The following is a 14,973-nucleotide window of genomic DNA, read 5'->3' as shown; positions in this document are numbered from 1 at the left end:
ACCAAAATATGTACAAACATTTCTCATTAAATGCACACAGTGGCATTTTCTCCCATTTTTCCCCCTTTCCCTCCCTCCCCTCTTCCCACTCCCTCCCCACCCCCCTCCAAAACCAATAAATATTCAACATATACAATACAATAAAATCATAAAACAATGTCTTCACACAAAGGAAAGTAAACAAGAAAAATGCGTCATCTATTTTTACACACTGAATAAAGCCATTTTGTCTCCTTATCATTTTAGGGGATGGAGGTCCAAGGCATGCTCTCCCTGTTATGTTCCATGTATGGTTCCCAAATTTGTTCAAACAATAGAACTTTATTTTTTAAGTTATATGTTATTTTTTTTCCAATGGAATACATTTATTCATTTCTATGTACCATTGCTGTATTCTCAGGCTCTCTTCCATTTTCCAAGTTGACATTATACATTTTTTTCTACTGCTAAGGCTATCATAATGAATCTTTTTTTTGCACTTTATCCAATTTGAGACCTAATTCTTTACTTCTTATGTTACTTAAAATAAAGATCTCTGGATTTTTTGGTATGTTATTTTTTGTGATTTTATTTAATATTTGATTTAGTTCTTCCCAAAACGTATTCACTTTTGTACATGCCCAAATTGCATGTATTGTTGTTCCCATTTCCTTCTTACAGCAAAAACATCTATCTGATACTGTTGGATCCCATTCTTTTAATTTTTGGGGCGTGATATATAACCTGTGTAACCAATTATACTGTATCATGCGTAACCTTGTGTTTATTGTATTCTTCATAGTTCCAGAACATAACTTTTCCCATGCTTCATTTTTTATCTTTATGTTTAAATCCTTTTCCCACTTTTGTTTAGGCTATTTCATCATTTTCCTTATCTTGCAGCTTAATGTACATGTTTGTTATAAATCTTTTAATTATCATTGTGTCTGTAATCATATATTCAAAGCTGCTTCCTTCTGGTAATCTCAATCTGTTTCCCAATTTATCCTTTAAATAAGATTTCAGTTGATGATATGTAAACATTGTACCATGAGTTATTCCATATTTGTACTTCAACTGTTCAAATGTTAATAAATTATTTCCCAAAAAACATTTTTCTATTCTTTTTATTCCTTTTCTCTCCCATTCTCTAAAGGAAAAGTTATCTATTGTACAAGGGATTAATGGATTTTGTGTCAATAATAATTTTGGTATTTGGTAATTCATTTTTTTCCTTTCTAAGTGGATCTTCTTCCATATATTAAGTAAATGATGAGCTTTTATATTGCACCAACTTTTCATTCCACTTATAAAGTATATGTGCCGGTACCTTCTCGCCTATTTTATCTAGTTCTATCTTAGTCCAGTCTGGTTTTTCCCTTGTCTGGTAAAAATCTGATAAATACCTTAATTGTGCGGGCCTATAATAATTTCTAAAGTTTGGTAATTGCAAACCACCTTAGTTATACCTCTCTGTTAATTTATCTAACGCTACCCTCGGTTTCCTCCCTTTCCACAAGAATTTCCTTATTATTCTCTTTAGTTCATTAAAGAATTTCTCTGTTAAGGGAATTGGTACCGTTTGAAATAAGTATTGTATCCTTGGGAACACATTCATTTTAATGCAGTTTACACTCCCTATCAACAAGAGCGGTAATTCTTTCCAATGTTCTGAGTCTTCCTGCAATTTCTTTATTAGTCGCTGATAATTTAGTTTGTACAAGTGGCTTAAGTTATTATCTAACCTGATCCCTAGGTATCAGATTGCTTGTGTTTGCCATTTAAATGGTGATTCTTTTTTTAAATTCTGTATAGTCTGCGTTACTCATTGGCATCACTTCACTTTTCTTTGCTTTGATCTTGTGCCCTGATATTTCTCCATATTCCTTCAATTTCTTACGTAATTCTTTTATTGATATCTCCGGTTCTGTTAGGTATACTATGATGTCATCTGCAAATAAGCTGATTTTATACTCCTTCTACTTTATTTTTATCCCTTTTATTTTATTTTCTATTCTTATCAGTTCTACCAATGGTTCTATTGCTAAAGTGAACAATGAAGGGGATAATGGACATCCCTGTCTAGTTGACCTACTTAATTCAAATTGGTTCAATACATATCCATTTATTGCTACCTTTGCCAACGGTCCATTATACAATGCTTTAATCCAATTAATATATTTTTCTGGTAGATTGAACTTCTGTAATATTTTAAATAAGTAGTTCCACTCTACTCTGTCAAAGGCTTTTTCTGCATCTAAAGCAACAGCCACTGCATGAATTAGATTAATAAGTTTACAGACTTTATCCGCTGTTTGTCTTTTCTTAATAAATCCAGTTTGATCTTGTTTTACTATTTTTGGTACACAGTCGGCCAATCTGTTTGCTAATAATTTTGCTATTATCTTATAGTCTGAATTAAGTAGAGATATTGGTCTATATGATGCTGGTGTTAATGGATTCTTCCCCATCTTTGGTATTACTGTAATTATTGCTGTCTTACATGAATCTGGCAAGTTTTGTATTTCTTCTACCTGGTTCATTATTCCAGGAGAGGAGGAATTAATAACTCTTTAAATGTTTTATAAAATTCTATTGGAAATCCATCCTCTCCTGGTGTTTTGTTGTTCGGCAGCTTTTTAAATATATCCTGTACTTCCTCTATTTCAAATGGTTTTATTAGTTTGTTTTGTTCCTCTTCTTGAAATTTTGGCAGTTCAATTTTAGCTAAAAACTCATCTATTTTATCAACTTTCCCCTCATTCTCAGTTTGGTATAATTGTTCATAAAATTACTTAAAATTTTCATTAATCTCTGTTGGGTTATATGTAATTTGTTTGTCCTTTTTCCTTAATGCCAATACAGTTCTTTTAGCTTGTTCTGTTTTAAGTTGCCAGGCTAATATTTTATGTGTTTTTTCTCTCAGTTCATAATACTTTTGGTTTGTTTTCATTATGTTCTTCTTCACCCTGTGCGTTTGTAATGTTTTGTATCTTTTATTTTGTCCGCCAATTCTCTCTTTTTCGTTATATCATCCCTTTTTACTAGTTCCTTTTCTGTACTTACTATCTCCCTTTCCAACTGCTCTATTTCCTGATTGTAATCCTTTTTCATCTTAGTTACATAACTTATTATCTGTCCTCTAATGAAGTCTTTCATTGCATCCCATGGTATAAATTTGTCTTTCACTGATTCTATGTTTATTTCAAAATATGTTTTAATTTGGCGTTCAATAAACTCTCTAAATTCCTGCCTTTTAAGTAGCATGGAGTTTAACCTCCATCTATATGTTCTTTGTGGGATGTCCTCCAGTTCTATTGCTAATAACAGGGGTGAATGATTAGATAGCAATCTAGCTTTATACTCAGTTTTTCTAACTCTCCCTTGAATGTGCGCCAACAACAAAAACATATTAATCCTTGAGTACGTTTCATGCCTACACGAATAATATGAATATACCTTTTCTCTTGGGTGTTGCCTCCTCCATATATCCATAAGTTTCATTTCCTGCATTGATTTAACCATAAATTTGGTTACTTTATTTTTTTTGCTCGTCTTTTGTCCAGTTTTATCCAACATTGGATCCAAATGAAGGTTAAAATCCCTTCCTATCAATATATTTTCTTGTGTGTCTGTAATCTTCAAAAAAATATCCTGCATAAACTTTTGATCCTCTTCATTAGGTGCATATATATTGAGCAAATTCCAAAATTTTGAGTATATCTGACACTATCTTTACATACCTCCCTGCTGGATCTATTATTTCCTCCTCTATTTTGATTAGTACAATTTTGTTAACTAATATGGCTACACCTCTAGCTTTTGAATTATATGATGCTGCCACTACGTGTCCTGCCCAGTCTCTCTTTAATTTGTTATGTTCCACTTCAGTTAGATGCGTTTCCTGCACAAATGCTATATCTATTTTTTTCTTTCTTCAGTAAATTTAGTAGCCACTTCCTTTTAATTTGGTTATGTCTTCCATTAATATTTATAGTCATATAGTTCAACGTGGCCATCTTGTATCTTGCTTACACCTCTTTTCTGCTTCCTCACTACCTCCATCCCCCTTTTACCCATTTTTATCTCTTAGCTTTCCCTTTTTAAACTCTATGTACGACAACACATTTAAAACATAAAATACACCAACAATTCCCACACACAATAATACCTTAGCCCCAAATGGTCCCCCACTCTCTGAGTTGCCCCTTATCCCTTGCTGGGCAACCACAACTCCCCTTTCCATTTGGATTGCGATCTTGCTCGCAAGCGTCAACTAATTTTGCAGTGATGGTTATTCCCTCCCCCCACCAACCCCCTCAGAAAACACTTTTTTTTTTTTTTACACACATATAACAAAGCTCTCTCTTTTCCCCCTTCCTTCCTTCCCTTCCCTTTTCCCTCTTTAGTTCTTTACATATACATTGTTTTTACATCTTTATATATACTTTATTGCCATTCTTCATTCTTGTTACATCTCTTCATCTCTCCTTCTGTCCTGCAAACATTCTGCGAATTCTTGTGCTTCCTCCGGATCTGAGAACAGAATGTTTTGTTCCCCGGGAATAAATATTTTAACCATGGCTGGATGTTTTAACATGAATTTATAACTTTTTTCCATAAAATCATTTTTGCTGTATGAAACTCCTTCCTCTTCTTTAAGAGTTAAAAACTTGTGTCTGGGTAAAAAATATTTTTTGAACCTTGTATTCCAATGGCTTATTATCTTCTCTAACTTTATTCCTTGCCCGCTCCAGTATATTTTCTCTTGTCGTATATCTCAAAAATTTTACTAAGATGGATCTTGGTTTTTGATGTGCCTGTGGTTTCGGAGCTAGTGTTCTGTGTGTCCTTTCTATTTCCATTTCTTCCTGCATTTTTGTCATTCCCAGGACCTTCAGGATCCCTCCTTTTATAAATTCCTTCATATCTGTGCCTTCTTCACCCTCCTTCAGGCCCACTATTTTTATGTTGTTTCACCTACTTTAATTTTCCGAGATAACAACTCTTTTGTGTCTCTTTAATTTTTTGGTCACTTTCTTCTAATTTTTCTCTTAAGTCATTTACTTCCATTTCTACAGCCGTTTCCCGCTCTTCCACATTTTCTAGTCTTTTCCCTATTTCTGTCATGACCAGTTCTAAACTTTACATTTTATCTTCTGCTCTTTTCATTTTTCTTTTAATTGCACTAAATTCTAATGACAACCATTCTTTTAATGATCTCATTTGTTCTTCAAAAAAGGCTTTATCTATATTCTCTCCATCAGTTTTATCTTCTATTTCCCTTTGAAGATCTTGGTCTTCTTCTTCTCTTCTTTGTGTATATGTCTCTTCTGTTTTTCCTGATGAGTTGCTTATATCTCTTTGTCGGGCTTCCTCTTGCTGATGGTCCTCCCATCCTGGGCTGCCCATCTGTTGGGCCTCCTGCTGTTGATCCTCTTGTCGGTCACCCCGTTGTCTTTCTCCTTCGCCTGGTTCCTCACTCCCTCCCCTGCCGCTATCCTCATCCTCCAGCTGAGTGCTCTGGTGTCGGGCATCCCTCAGCTGGTCGCGCTGTGTCTGCCCACTCCTCGGATGAGCCCCCCTCCCGTCGGTGTTTTCGTTTTCCTTTGATTGTGCATGTGCAGTTGCGCACTTTTTTTTGGCTCCAAGAGCCATTTTTGAAGTCCACCAGTCGGGAGGTCGCGATTCCACAGGGCAGGCACCAACCTCGGAGATCGGGCGCTCTTCACCACCACAGTTCCCTGTTCCTTCATGCAGGTAAGGTCTTCTTCTTTCTTCTCTGGTGACTTTTCTTTTTTTCCCAGTTCTTTTAACTTTCTCCTTCTTGGGTGCCATCTTCTTTCTCTTCTCTGTAACTTTATCTTCTATTTCTTGTATTTTATATTTGTTGAGCTTTGTCTTTTCCTGACCTTTTTTTCATTTTTTCTGGAGAGGGCTCATTTTACCCAACCGGCCACTACTCCGTCACATGACTCCCTCTGTTCTGACACTTCTTTCTGCTATTGGACTGTACACATAAATTGAAATTGTTATACCCAGGATCTTTCATAACATTTTTCATGGGATGTGCTGATGAAGCTCAATCATCATTTAGGGGCATTAGGGGAATCAAAAGTGGCACATGGATCCTATGGATTCATTCCCCAGAAATGTTTCAAAGCCCAGTTTCTGAAGTAAGGAAGCCACAAGGTGCCTCTTTCTCCGTGGAGCAGTGGAATTTCCTGAAAGAAATTTGGACCTGGAAAATTCATGCTGGAAGGGACCAAAACTTTAGTGAGCTGAGATGAGGGGGTGAGTAGGTGTGTGAACATGTTAGAGTTTATTGTCATATATATAAATACACTGTGCAGATGCACCAAGATTTTTACTTGCTACAGCCACCCAAGATACACCAACTACAGCAGTATAATTTTATTTTTAATTAGATATACAGCACTGTAACAGGCCAATTCAGCCCTATAAGTCTGTGCCACCAAAATTACACCCCATTAACTGTGTAGGTTTTTGACGAGTGGGAGGAAACCGGAGAAAACCCACGCAGACATGGGGAGAGCAAGCAAACTCCTTACAGACAGCGCAGGATTTGAACCCAGGTCCGGTCCCAATCACTGGCCCTGTAAAGGCATTGGACTAACTGCTATGCCAACCGTACCATAATATGCCAAGACAGAAAAAGAGATCATAAATATAAAAGTATAGATAATTAATAGTTAAAGTTAGAAAAAAGAAAGTGTTGTTTCAGTAATGCAGACAGATCTGGATTAGATGAGGATGGGATGCGGAGACAGGAAGTTGAGAAGAAAAATGATTAGTGTAGTGGTTAGCGCAACGCTGTTACAGAGCTAGAGACTGTGTTCAAATCTGGGGCTGTCTGTAGGAGTTTGTACGTTCTCCCCACATCTGTGTAGGTTTCCTCCAGGTTCTCTGGTTTCCTCCCACCATTCAAAATGTACTGGGGGTGTAGGTCAATTGGGTGTAATTGTGGGCAGCATGGGCTCGTGGGCCAAAAGGGCCTGTTTCCATGATATATGTTTGTATTTAAAAAAAACATTTCCAATAGGAATACCCTCTTGAGAGCAATTGAGTAATACCTGATAATGAAGGGATCAGGTTGGCAGTGGCAGATGTCTCAGCTAAATGGGGAACTGGTAGAAGATTATATTTAAAAAAATCATATTTTAGTCGCAAGCTAGAAAATGTGATTAATTTCATTTTTAATATTCTGAAGTATTTGTTACATTCTGAAGCATAACGCAGAATCTTGTTTTTGACTGTCCTTTTAAAGCTGTGCGTAGCTTTGGGGTGTTAAGCGGTAACTCACTTTGTGTGTAGTTCTTTGGACCCCTTTCACCTTACACGGTTATTGCCAAAATTACAGCTGTAACAGCTGCAAAGAATCACTTATGGTTAACAATTATTATCATTTGTAAGTAATTATTCTTGGGTTCATGTGAAGGTCACCAGCACAGGAAATTTCAGAATTTATTGGGCTGCAATGAAACACTGGTGAACTATGATTGGGGAGTAGGAATATTGATAGTAATGTTTTCACCTTAAATGAAAATAGTTGTTGGATTAGACACTCCTTCTCCTCTAATACCCAGCTACTAAACAATGCCATATCGCCCTGCATACTGGTGAAAGAGCAATTTATATTTTGCATGTCAAATAAAGTCGACTCCCACAGCAGATAAATCATTAAGTGATTATATGCATTTCCTTAAATCAAAGTAAGGCTTGCACTTTAATGGCAAAATTATACATTTCCTGTGTAATGAACGACTCGGATCACATTAACTATTTTCATTCAGGCAAATCAACTCAATCTATTAATTGCCAGCTAAAATATGCAGCTCTAATAAGCATGTTCAATGTTTTTTTGAGTACAAGTGAGTACATTCAGAATATGTTTGGTAAATGTATGCATTTTCATGGATCTGCCCAGATTTTAGAAGAGGAATCATTGAAGAGCAATGGGAAAGGATGAAAATGGAAAACAATTCAATAACTGCTTCCGAGAGCAAAGAAAAAGAATGAATTTCTTCTATGGGTTAGAATTTAATTTGGTTAAATGTTAAATCAGTTGTATAACTTGTTCTTATCACATCTTCATTTCCCAAACTACTGGGAAGGAGAAATTATTTCTCTGTTACAATTATAATGGAATGCCTTGATGCCATATACAGTAAAATCCCAGTTATCCAGAATTCAAGGAACCAGCAAAAAAATAAATAGGTTAAAAAAAAAACCAGACATTTAAAATAGGTGCATCTCACCATTGTTTTGTCACCAATCAATGCAACCCACATCTCAAGCAACCAGAAAATACATTTATCCGGCATCTACCAATCCCGATAGGTGCCAAATACCAGGGGTTTTACTGTATATGCACTATCCATTAAGCAGGAAAGTCTGCAGATGTTGTGATTGTAGTGCAATAGACAATATATCACATCTCTGGCATCACTCAAATTGGATCTTAATTCATCTCCAAATGAAACCCTCAGCCATGCATTGAGCTAGTCTCTCTTATTCTACTTTTCAGAAACTACAGGCCATGCAACTCTGCTGCTCGCATCCAACTCACACCTAGTAACATTTAGCTGCTTAATTTTAAAGACATTGTTTAAATAAGGGCTATGTCCATTCCTGGTGACTGACTTCAGTCCCTGATTAAACAAAGCATCAATTTTACAATTCTCACCCTTGTTTTCAAATCACCCCATGGTCTCCCCACCCCTTTACCTCAGTAATCTTCTTTAGTTGTATAAGCCTCTCAGATTCTGCACACTTCCAGCCTTGGTCTCTTGATCATTCCTAAATTTAATTGTTTCCTCAAGATCCTTAGCACTGGTGCAATAAATATAAAAATTCTGGAGGAATTCAGTGGGTCACGTAGCATCTTGAATGGTCAATGTTTCCATTCAAGACAAACAATGCATATGCAGGACAAGTTTATCATTTATACAAGTCAAAAAAAAATGGCTTTGTATATATGAGGGTCTTATATGGTTAACAAGCAGTTCCTTCGATTGTTCACCATTCTCACCGCCTGAGGGAGGAAGCAGTTCCTCAGCCTGGTTCTAATACTTCTCGTCTCTTCTCCGACGGGAGCAGCTGAAAGATGCTGTGTGCAGGGCGGAAGGAATCGTCAATGATTTTCCGCGCTCTCTTCTGACAACTATCCTGGTAGATCACATTGATTGGGTGGGGGGGGGGGGGGGGCCGAAATCCAGTGATCCTCTCTGCCAATCTTATGGTCCTGTGGATTGACCTCCAATCCATTTCTCTGCAGCAACCTTACCACACTGTGATGCAGCCGGCCAGGATGCTCTCAATAGAGGTCCTATAGGAGGAGTCACGTGATGGAGTAGTGGCCGGTAGGGGAACTCCAGCCCTCTCCAGAAAAGTTTAAAAAAAAGGTAGGGAAAAAACAAAGTCACTAACACAGAAACCATAACAAATTGAAAGTGTGGAGAAAATGGCAGCAAAGAAAGAAAAACCAAAAACAACGGGAAGAAAAGAAGAAGGAAGGACGTCGGAGGAGGAAGGTGAAGGCCTTATCGGTACAAGGAGGCCCGCCGTGGAAACCCCGAACTCAGGACTACAAAGATGGCTCACGGAGCCAAACAAAAGTGCGCAACCGTGCATGCGCGAGGATTTTTAAGACACTTTTAATAAATATAAGAAGAACAAAAATACCCAACAAAATAAAACAAACAAACCAACAAGAAAACCAGAAGAGACAGAGGTAAAGGACACAGATCCTGGAGTGGACTCAGAAGAAGAGGAGGGAGAACACAGAGAAATGGAAGATGAAGGGAAGGGCAAGTACATGGATATATATTTTTTTAAAGAATATATGGAAACAGTAAAAGAATGGCAGACACAAGAATTCAGTGAAATAAAAAGAAGAATAAAAAGTACAGAAGAAAAAATGAATAGATTAGAGATGATCATGACAGAAATAGGAAAAAGAGTAGACAAGGTGGAAGAACGAGAAACAGCCATAGAAATGGAGGTAGATGACTTAAAAAAGAAATAAGAAGAATCTGATAAAAAAAAAAGTTAAAGAAACACAGGAGCTGTTAGCTCAGAAGATAGATATAATGGAAAATTAGAATAGAAGAAACAATATAAAGATAGTGGGCCTTAAGGAAGATGAAGAAGGCAAAAATATGAAAGAATTTATAAAAGAATGGATCCCCAGGATCCTGGGAAGACCAGAATTACAGGAAGAAATGGAAATAGAAAGGGTACACAGAACATTAGCCCCTAAACCACAACCACGACAAAAACCAAGATCCATTCTAGTAAAATTCCTAAGATAGACAACAAGAGAAAATATATTGGAGAAGGCAATGAAAAAAATAAAAGAAGACAAAAAACCACTGGAATACAAGGGCCAAAAATTTTTTTTCTATCCAGATATAAGTTTTGAACTCCTGAAGGAGTTTAATGCAGCAAAAAAGTCCCTATGGAAAAAAGGTTATAAATTTATGTTAAAATACCCAGCGGTACTTAAAATAGTTATCCCGGGGCAGCAAAGCAAACTATTCTTGGATCTGGAAAAAGCACGAAAATTTGCAGAACAACTACAAAACAGACAGAGAGATGAAGGGATGTAACAAGAACAAAAATGACAACAAACTATATATATATATATATATATATATATATATATAAATAGAGTATAAGTAAGAACTAAGAAGGGAAAGAAAGGAAGTAAGGAGGGAATTGAGAGTGACCTTTGTTATATATGAAGATTAAAATCTGGGGGGCTGGGTGGAGAAGAATAACAGTCACTGCGAAATCAGTTGACGCTTGCGAGCGGATTCGCAAATCCAAATGGAGAGGGGAGATGTGGTTGCCCAACAAGGGACAAAGGGCAACTCAGAAAGGGGAGGGACTATTGGGGTTAAAGGAATTTTAGATATAAGAATAGTGGAAATATTTTATGTTTTAGAAATGTTGTCTTATAATGTGTTTGAAAAAAGAAAGCAGAAATGGATAAGAAGGGAAGGTGGTGATGAGGAAACGGAAAGGAAAGATAAACAAAGTATGATATGACTATGTTAAACTATATGACTTTAAATGTTAATGGAATACATAACCAAATCAAAAGGAAGAAACTGTTACATTTACTGAAAAAAGAAAAAATTGATATAGCATTTGTACAAGAAACACATCTAACTGAAATGGAACACAAGAAATTAAAGAGAGATTGGAAAGGACATGTAACAGCAGCATCATATAATTCAAAAGCCAGAGGAGTAGCTATATTAATCAATAAAAATGTACCAATCAAAATAGAAGAGGAAATAATAGATCCAGCAGGGAGATATGTAATGATAAAATGTCAGATATATTCAGAATTTTGGAATTTACTCAATGTATACTCACCTAATGAAGAAGATCAAAATTTTATGCAAGATATCTTTTTGAAGATAGATACGCAAGCGAACATACTAATAGGAGGGGATTTTAACCTTAATTTGGACTCAAACATGGATAAAACTGAAAAAAAAACTAACAGAAAGAACAAAGTAACCAAATTTATAATTAAATCGATGCAAGAAATGCAACTTTTGGATATATGGAGGAAACAACACCCAAAGGAAAAGGAATATTCATATTATTCAGGTAGATACAAAACACACTCAAGGATAGACCTATTCCTGTTATCAGCCCACATTCAAAGGAGAGTTAGGAAAACGGAATATAATGCTAGACTATTATCGGATCACTCACCCCTGTAATTGGCAATAGAGCTAGAGGACATCCCACCAAGAATGTATAGATGGAGATTAAACTCCATGCTACTTAAAAGACAGGATTTTAGAGAATTAATTGAACGACAAATTAAAACGTACTTTGAAATAAATACGGAATCAGTGAAAGATAAGTTTATACTATGGGATACAATGAAAGCATTCATCAGAGGGCAAATAATAAGTTATGTAACTAAGATGAAGAAGGACTACAATCGGGAAACAGAGCAGTTGGAAAGGGAAATAACAAATACAGAAAAAGAATTAGCAATAAAGGAAGATACAACTAAAAGAAGAGAATTGGCAGACAAAAAAATAAAATATGAAACACGACAAACATATAAGGTGGAGAAGAACATAATGAAGACAAAACAAATATTATGAGCTAGGAGAAAAAACACACAAAATTCTAGCGTGGCAGCTTAAGACAGAACAAATTAAAAGAATAGTATTGGCATTAAGGAAAAAGGACAAACAAATTACATATAATCCAATGGAGATCAATGAAAACTTCAGGGAATTCTACGAACAACTATATCAAACTGAAAATGAAGGGAAAGAAGACAAAATAGATGAATTTCTAACTAAAATTGAACTACCGAAATTACAAACAGAGGAGCAAAATAAATTAATAAAACCATTTGAAATAGAAAAATTACAGGAGATATTAAAAAAACTACCAAAAAATAAAACACCAGGAGAGGATGGATTTCTAATAGAATTCTATAAAACATTTAAAGACTTATTAATTCCTCCCCTCCCGAAGTAATCAACCAGATTGATAAAACACAAAACATACCAGATTCATGCAAAACAGCAATAATTACAGTAATACCAAAGACAGGGAAAGATCCACTAGCACCAGCATCATATAGACCAATATCTTTACTTAACACAGATTATAAGATAATAGCTAAGCTATTAGCAAACAGATTGGCCGACTATGTACCAAAAATAGTAAATGTAGACCAAACTGGATTTATTAAAAAAAGACGAACAATGGACAATATCTGTAAATTTATTAACTTAATTCATGCAGTAGAAGGAAATAAAACTCCAACAGTAGCGGTTGCTTTAGATGCAGAGAAGGCCTTTGACAGGGTAGAATGGAATTATTTATTCAAAGTACTACAAAAATTCAGCCTACCAGAGCAATATATTAATTGGATTCAAGCATTATATAAGGGACCATTGGCGAAAGTGACAGTAAATGGATATATATCAAAACAATTTAACTTAAGTAGATCAACAAGGCAGGGATGTCCACTATCTCCCTCACTGTTCATGTTAGCTATAGAACCACTAGCAGAACTGATAGGAACAGAAAATAAAATAAGAGGGATAAAAATAAAAGAGAAGGAATATAAAATCAGTCTATTTGCAGATGACGTTATAATATACTTAACAGAACCAGAAATATCAATAAAAGAATTACATAGGAAATTGAAGGAATATGGAGAAGTAACATAACATAACAATTACAGCACGGAAACAGGCCATTAGGCCCTTCTAGTCCGCACCGAACCAAACACCCCTTTCTAGTCCCACCTCCCTGCACAATGATCTTGTATCGGGGTACAAGATCAACACAAATAAAAGTGAAGCAATGCCAATGAATAATGCGGATTTCACAAAGTTTAAGAAAGAATCACCATTTAGATGGCAAACACAAGCAATGCGATATCTAGGTATACAACTAAAAATCTTGGCCATCTATATAAACTAAATTATCATCCATTAATGAAAAAATTACAAGACGACTTAGAGCATTGGAACGACTTATCACTAACACTGATAGGAAGGATAAACTGTATTAAAATGAACATTTTCCCAAGGATACAATACCTATTTCAGTCATTACCAATTCACCTAACTGAGAAATTCTTCAAGGAGCTAAAGAAAATAATAAGGAAATTCTTATGGAAAGGGGGGATACCGAGGATAGTACTAGATAAATTAACAGAATGGTACAAACAAGGAGGCTTACAACTACCAAACTTTAAGAATTATTATAGAGCCGCACAATTAAGATACCTATCAGATTTTTATCAAACAAGGGAAAAACCAGATTGGACCAGATTAGAACTAGATAAAATAGGGGAGAAGATACCTGAACATATGCTATATAAATGGGATGGAAAATTGGTGCAACGTAGGAATTCACCGGTATTGCATCATCTGTTCAACAGTTGGAAGAAGATTCACGTAGAAAGGAATAAAACAAATTACCAACTACCAAAACTAATATTGACGCAAAATCAACTAATCCCTTTCACAATAGATAACCTTTCCTTCAGAGAATGGGAGAGAAAAGGGATCAAAAGAATAGAAAATTGTTTTTCGGGAAATAAATTATTATCCTTTGAACAAATGAAGGATAAATATAATATAACTCATGATACAATGTTTGCATACCACCAACTGAAAACCTACTTGAAGGACAAATTGGGAAACAGTCTGAGGTTACCAGAAGGAAGCAAATTTGAATATGTGATCACAGACACAATGATAATTTAAAAATTTGTAACAAACATGTACATCAAACTGCAAGAAAAGGAGAACGAGGAAACAAACGGTAAACCTAAACAAAAATGGGAACAAGATCTAAACATAAAGATAAAGAATGAAACATGGGAAAAGCTATGCTCCGGAACTATGAGAAATACAATAAACACGAGGTTACGCATGATACAATATAACTGGATACACAGGCTATACATCACACCTCAAAAGTTAAATAAATGGGACCCAACAGTATCAGACAGATGTTTTCGCTGTAAAAAGGAAATGGGAACAACAATTCATGCAATTTGGACATGTGAGAAAGTGAAAAAATTTTGGGAAGATCTAAACCAGATATTAAACAAAATCACAAAAAGCAACATACCAAAAAACCCAGAGATCTTCCTTCTAAGTAATATAAGAAATAAAGAATTTGGACTCGATTTGGATGGAGCACAAAAAAGATTTGTTATGATAGCCCTAGCTGTAGCAGAAAAATGTATTATGTCAACCTGGAAATTAGAAGACAACTTGAGAATACAACAATGGTACATAGAAATGAATAAATGTATTCCATTAGAAAAAATAATATATAATTTAAGAAATAACATCACAATATTCGACCAAATATGGGAGCCGTACATGAAATACAATAGAGAAATCCTACCATGGACTTCCACCACCTAAAATGACAGAAGGAGAAGACAACAGAAAGAAC

The 14,973-nt window shown here is 35.6% G+C and overlaps 1 long non-coding RNA gene across 2 annotated transcripts in view; it reads left to right on the top strand.

The window, feature by feature from the left end:
* Positions 1 to 14,973, top strand: part of LOC138737416 (uncharacterized) — a 65,618-nt gene that overhangs the window by 45,044 nt on the left and 5,601 nt on the right. The window contains exon 2 of one of the 2 annotated variants that reach the window (XR_011340893.1): positions 7,928 to 8,032. The exons of the other annotated variant lie outside the window; for it this stretch is intronic. This is a non-coding gene — a long non-coding RNA (uncharacterized lncRNA). The remainder of the gene's footprint in view (positions 1 to 7,927; positions 8,033 to 14,973) is intronic. 2 annotated transcript variants of the gene reach the window in all.

The sequence above is a fragment of the Narcine bancroftii genome, chromosome 6, assembly GCF_036971445.1.
Source record: "Narcine bancroftii isolate sNarBan1 chromosome 6, sNarBan1.hap1, whole genome shotgun sequence".
Lineage (NCBI taxonomy): Eukaryota > Metazoa > Chordata > Chondrichthyes > Torpediniformes > Narcinidae > Narcine > Narcine bancroftii.
The sequence above is the reverse complement of the archived record's forward strand: the minus strand, read 5'-3'. Positions and strand labels throughout refer to the sequence as shown.